Genomic DNA, 6141 nt, shown 5'->3' with positions numbered 1-6141 from the left:
GGGTTGGACTAGATACCTCCTGAGGTCCCTTCCAACCCTGAGATTCTATGATTCTATGATTCTCCGGCCCAGAAATCAGAGCCAAGGCATCTCACATGCAGAAGAGCTGGGTCACCTGGCAGCTGTTGGGTTCTCTGTGTCGAAATGAGTTTGCTGGTTCTCAGACCAGATATGCGTATCTCCAACACCATCTTCAGCTCCCCCGCCCCCCCGCACTAATTTGCCCCCTGATGGCACTCTCAGCACAGAGGCCAAGGGTGAAAAGTGCCACCGAGACTGAGTTTCTCTCTCTGGGTCAGCAGTTGGGCACATGGGGAAGGGGCCCCTAGGGTATGCATGTCCTGCCACTGCCCATCCTGTACCCATTGCACAGAAAGCCAGAGGGCTCCAGGCTCCTGTGCAGTCCGTACAAGTTTACATTTAAAAACAAGGACTCAGATCAGAGCTAGACAAATAGATGCAGAGCCAAGAGCCCCAGAGACAAGAGTCCAGAGCTAGAGCACCGGCCTGGGCTGCCCAGTGTGACAGCCCCTGGGAGATCCACTGACCAGGCAGCCCAGCGCAGCCCTTCCTGTCCATGTACCACCACCCTGACCTCAAGGGTCCCTCACTGGTGGGCCAGTGGGTGTCCAAACTGCCCCTGCGAAGGTCCCCAGCACTGACTCCAGGTATTGCCTCCAAGAACCCGAAGATAACTGAGGATGCAGCATTAGCCCAAGCAGCAACCTTAGGAACTTCGGAACAAGAGGGATGCAGTTAATGATCAGCTTCGGATACGCGAAATCTCATGGCAGGGCTTAGAACTTTCCCAGCCAAGGGCATCTGAACCCGATTCCCCACCCCCTGACAGCCCAGCCCAGCCAGCCTCGTGATGCAGAGAGGCTAATGGTGCTTGCTGAAGATTCAGAGAGTTTCTCTTTCTCTGCCTCGGTGTTTGTTAGCGTGTATTGCTCACGGCAGCCGGGTAGGAATGATCGGCATCTTTCCAAGGCGGGTGCCACAGCATCCTGTCTCTGCCGCTCTGATCTGGCTGGTCTGCTAAAGATTATCTTCTTCTCCTCCTCCCTGCTGAACTCAGGGGCCGGGAGCCCTGTGTCTTTTTCTAATCAATCGCTTAGGATCAATGCACCAGAGCGGCCAACTTTCATGCGGTAAATAAGCACCCCGGCTTTCGCAACAAGCCCAAAATCAAGCTCATCCCATTTCAAAACAAAGCCAAAGCAAGCCAATCCCTAAGAACCCCAACACTGTGTGACTAGATCCCCCTGGTGTGCAGGCTGGGACTGTGGGGGACCCACTGTGCACCCCTGACTCTCTCCCCACCTTGCCCCTGCTTGCCGGGAGCCGATAAAAAAAAAAGAAGCAACAAGCTACAAGCCCAAAACTAGCCAACAAGCAACTCACAAGCCAATTAAGCCAAAAACAAGCCCAATTTCTGGGTTTTTTCCCACGGGGTTGGCATGTCTACAATGCACCCCCTGCTGGCTGGAAGGTGCACGTGCTGCTCATAGGAAGTGGGGAGTAAGATCACCTGGTAAGTACAGTAGCTGCGTTTGTTTTGGAAACCAAAAGTAGTCACCAGTTCTGCTCCGAACCAGGATGCCCTCCACTAGCTGGGCTAGCACTGAGGTTGCTGTGTGCGTATGCAGCCCCAGATCGCTTTGAGCTGAGGCCCTGACACCGAGGTACATGCGAAGCATTGCCTCCTACGGCTGTGATTCATTCACTGCTTCCTAGATCAAGGGCTCTTACACTTTTCCACTGAGTGGGCCATATCTTCCTAGAGAGACTGTCTCCCTGCCCACTCACCACTGTGCAGGCCGGCTCCTCTCCTATTCGTGAGCCCACAGCAGCCCTCTGGCAGCGAGTGCCGAGGTGGAAAAGTAACAGTGGGAAAGTGATGCGTTTTTAGATGTCGTTCTTGCAAAGCAGCTGGAAATGAAGCGAGCCAGCCCCATGGACTGCCAGCAAGTGCTCCGCGGAGAAGAGGTTGGGAAACATTGTCCTAAAGGTAACTCAGATAAAACTCTGGGGAGGAAACCAAACTGTGCAAGTGACTCTCCTTGTATGGTGAACAACAGTTTCTATGGTAATGAGCTTTGTGTGTGTGTCTGTCTTTCTGTCCGTCCCCTCTGCTGGCTGGAATCAGGACAACTCAGCTGTGTGCCAAAGGCCCTGTCCTGATAAAAGCAAATGGGGATTCTCCTCCATCTCAGGTGGTAGCAGGAGCAGGGGGATAGGGAAGAAAGGGGTAGATGGAGAAGAAATGGGGAAGTAGGGAGGAGGGGGGTGAGACAGCGGCACTCCTTTGGGACAATGCCTAGCCAAATCCCAGGACGAAGCACGTGAGAGCTGGGGACAGAGCATTCTGTACCCCGGGGATCCGGCTACGGAACATATTTCCGGAGGGGATCAGGCCAATCCAGAGTGCGACCATCTTTAGGAAACGCTGCAAAACCTTCCTCTTGGACAGAGCCTTTCCACCCTAAGTGACACTCACAATACGAACTCCCCCTTCTATGCCTGACCGCCCCCACCCGTAACCCTCCCTGAAAAACCTGCCCCCCAAGGAGAGCTTTGACTCTGGGAGGGGAGTCGAGCCAGAGACTCCCTGAATCCACCAGAGACGCTGCTATTGCTGTTGATGGAAAAGGCTCAGATACTGCAGTGATGGGCAGGCCTGTAAAGCCCTAAAACAGGTGAGCTGGCCAGGCTAGGCTGGGTGGGAGGGGAAGGGAATGGGCAGCTGAAGCAGAGCCAAGCAGAGGGGGAGCTTCCAAGCAGCCAGGAAGGGCGAATTGCTGTCTGCACCCCCCCTCCCCCCCCGCTTGCTGCAGCCCCCGAAGGAGGGAAGTCAGGTGCAGGGGGAGTTGGGGGCATAGGGTGGGCTGCAGGTGGGTCCAGCTGAATAGGGGAGGGCGGGACGAATCTCTGCCCCGCCCCTTCTCTCCTGCTGCCCAATCGCAGGGCGCTGTAGAGGTATTCAGATAACACCAGAGTAAGTCCCAGCTGCTGCATAAAAGCACCACCCCCTCCGCCCTGATTGGAGACATTTATGATAATACGCGCAACAGCCCGGAACCCCCGCCCCTGATTGGAGGCAGGCCATGCACTATGCAAATATGGAAGAGAACCCCGCCCCTTAGCGCTCTGATTGGACCCCTGCGACGTGCCATGCAAATACGGGGCAAAACCCCGCCCTTTAGCTCCTCTTGCGGGAAATCTGATGTATTATGCTCATGAGCGCCGAGGCCCCGCCCCTCCCATCTGCCCCTCGCAGGCTGGGGACTATTGTTCGCAGTCGGTAACTCCGGGACATTGACTGAGGCGGGGAGAGCGGGACAAACTTGGCTCGGTCCGGGAAGAGGCGGACTCGAACCCGCGGCTGCTCAGGTGAGAGCCCAGCTGCGTGCAGAGGGCCGGGGGTCCACCCCTTCCCAGCTGCCCGCCGCGCTGCCAAATGCCACGTGCGTTTGCGGTGGGAGGCTGTTCGGAAGTTGACTAGCAAATCTAGGGCTGTCTGTGGGGCAGAGAGTTAATCCGAAGTGAGACTGTAAAAATACCTCATCGCCCCCCACCCTCGAAAAATCCTTCCTCCCACAAGAGGGGGAGGAGACTTTTAAAAAACTGGCTTAAAAGGGAACAAACTTTGCACATCTGGCCATGTACAGAGAACAAATGTGGCAGGCACCTTTGGTTTTAGTGAGTTTGTTTTGGTTTCTTATTGCTGTTACATTGGTGTTTCAAGGCGCAAGACTCTTAAAACCGAAGAAGAAAAAAAGGGGTGAGTGTGGGGGGGATCTTTACAAGAATCTCAGCTTCATGCAACAGATCTTTGTGTGTGTGTCCAGGAGCTGGGCGCTGGAGCCTCGGTTGCTGTGGTTACCCTGAGAAGTGCCCTGGCATGCTGGCTGGCTTGTGTGTGGGAAGCTCACTAGGCAACCAAGGAGACGCTCCAAGCATTAATGACTTGCTTGACAAGAACCTGTGATTCAGCTAATCCGCTTCCCTCACCCAGAAACCCGTATACCCCTTCCCTCGCCCCTTTGTCTCTGGGGGGAGGCAGAGGCGGGAAAGCATCTTGGTTATTATGGATAATAATCTCAGGGGAGACAAAGAGGGCATGGGGGGTGTTGTCTGATGGTGCAAGCAGAGCTCTAGGAGTCAGGACTCCTGGATTTGAGACCTCGATCTGGACCGTGATGTCTAGTAGTTAAAGCAGGGCCCTGGAAAGCAGGGCTCCTGGGTTCCGTTACCACCTTGGGGATGGGGTGTTGTAATCTGGGGGTTAGACCAAAAGAGCGGAAGTGAGAACTCCTGTTTTTTGACAGGGTGTGTTCTGTTGCTTAGATCACGGGAATTGGGTCATAGGACCCCCTGCTTAAAGGGAGAGTATTCTGGTGGTTAGAGAGCGAGGTTCAGGACTCCTGTGTTATGCATTCAACAAAAAGGCCGGCTGAGCAAACTGGCAACTAAAATCCAAGCTGCATTCAAAAGGTCAAAAGATTTTTTTTCCCCCTCAGTATGGGCTTTATGCATGTTTCCTTTATAAACAGGCAACTGTTTCCCAGGGGCAGAACTTGTACATATTTTTTTTAAGTCTCTTTGAACTCATTAAGTCGGCTGCACTTTTTAAAGTTTACTCTTAAAGAGCGTGGCAAGCCGATTTCACGAGCCTTTCATCAGTTTGCTCTGCACTGACGGGAAGTGTGGCAGTAAGTCAAGTCTGGGGCTGACTAGGGGGATTTCAAGCCATTGGTGTCTAGCCCTGCATGTCGTTGCCTGGAGGATGTTGCAAGGGCTGGTTTGAGTTTCAGTTCCCTTTATTTTTGTTAGAAAAAAGAAAGCTTTGAAAATACTCATTTCCTTAAACACGGATCATTAACAGCCCCCCAGAATTCATAAACTGGCCACACTTTAGATGAAGGGTACATTTCAGAAACAGTTACTAAATGATGAGTAGATGTTTGAATAAATAGTTCATCACTCGTTACAGAATCAACTGGTTCTATAGCCGTTGATTAACCATTTGTTAAAACACCAGCTCATCACCCTTTATCAACTATTTTTAGAATGTGCCTTTCATATAAAATGTAATCTGAGAGTTCTCTGCCATGCTTTCTGCCCCATCACTTTGCCCTGTGGTCCCTTCTCCTGCCATCTGTGTGGTCCATCCCATTTGCTTCTTCCCAGCCCTGGTGTTGGATGGGGATCTCTTAACTGGAGGCTTTATCTTGATGGTGGTGACAGCTGTATCTAGCTAGGGATTAAGGCCAGCATCCGGAGCAGCACTACTGGCAGGGAGACTTGTCAAGCTGCATTAGAGTGACGTGTGATGACCTCGCATCCTCCTGGTGTTGGAATTACCCTGAAGATCAGAGCAGAGCACCCCAAGCGCATGCGTATTGACCACCTCCCCCCGCTAATCCCCATTCACCACTGGAGCTTTGGGAAGTTCAGAAGGGGCTAAATGTTATTGGTTTGAAATAAACCCAACATCGTGTCAGGGGAGGGGGCCGTGGCCCAGGATTTGCATTGCAAGCTGCCAGGTTTTCAGGTGTGCAACTTGTGGGTGCTGAGATAAGGGTGTTACCCCTGCTAGGGTCAGAGTTCCAGGCAAAGAAGGCAGGAGGTGCAAAGCGCAGGCTGCACATCTGGCCTGATGCTTGGCTTTATTGGTGCTCAGCCGCAGCTGATCTCGTGTCAAGGCCTATGCAGCCGCAGGCATTTTACCTCGCAGGTTATTGACTGGGTAGGTCACAGGCTGTGGAATGAGGGCCAGATCTTAACCTCGCTGACGTCAGTGGCAGTCGTTCCGTTGGGCTTTGTGTTAGACCCTTTGTGTGTTCCCCGTGTGAGTCGAGCTGGTGGACTCAAGGGCACCACTCACATGAGCCAGATAAACGGGACCAGGTCCTTGCAGAGTAAACACCAGCTAATCCCTCAGCACATTTCCAAGGGGGACAGTGGGGAAGAAATGTGCTGCAGCTCTCGGCTTAGATGCCAAACCGAAGTCCATGCATTACAGATCCTAGGGCACTTTTACAGGAGATGTAGTTAAAGGCCTGGTGATGGGTCAATCCCTACTTGGGTAATGAATTGCACCCTGCCACTGCCAGCCTAAAACGGTTACCCCCTGTC

The 6141-nt window shown here is 53.0% G+C and overlaps 1 protein-coding gene across 1 annotated transcript in view; it reads left to right on the top strand.

Annotated features, from left to right (window-relative positions):
* The first annotated feature begins 3266 nt into the window (after positions 1–3266).
* The window catches only part of AKNA (AT-hook transcription factor), a 68431-nt gene continuing 65556 nt past the window's right edge, over positions 3267–6141 (top strand). Inside the window, exon 1 of the mRNA XM_044993145.1 lies at positions 3267–3393. The gene's annotated coding sequence lies outside the window, so the exon portion shown is untranslated. The remainder of the gene's footprint in view (positions 3394–6141) is intronic.

Source organism: Mauremys mutica, chromosome 18 (assembly GCF_020497125.1).
Source record: "Mauremys mutica isolate MM-2020 ecotype Southern chromosome 18, ASM2049712v1, whole genome shotgun sequence".
NCBI classification, from domain to species: domain Eukaryota; kingdom Metazoa; phylum Chordata; order Testudines; family Geoemydidae; genus Mauremys; species Mauremys mutica.
The sequence above is the reverse complement of the archived record's forward strand: the minus strand, read 5'-3'. Positions and strand labels throughout refer to the sequence as shown.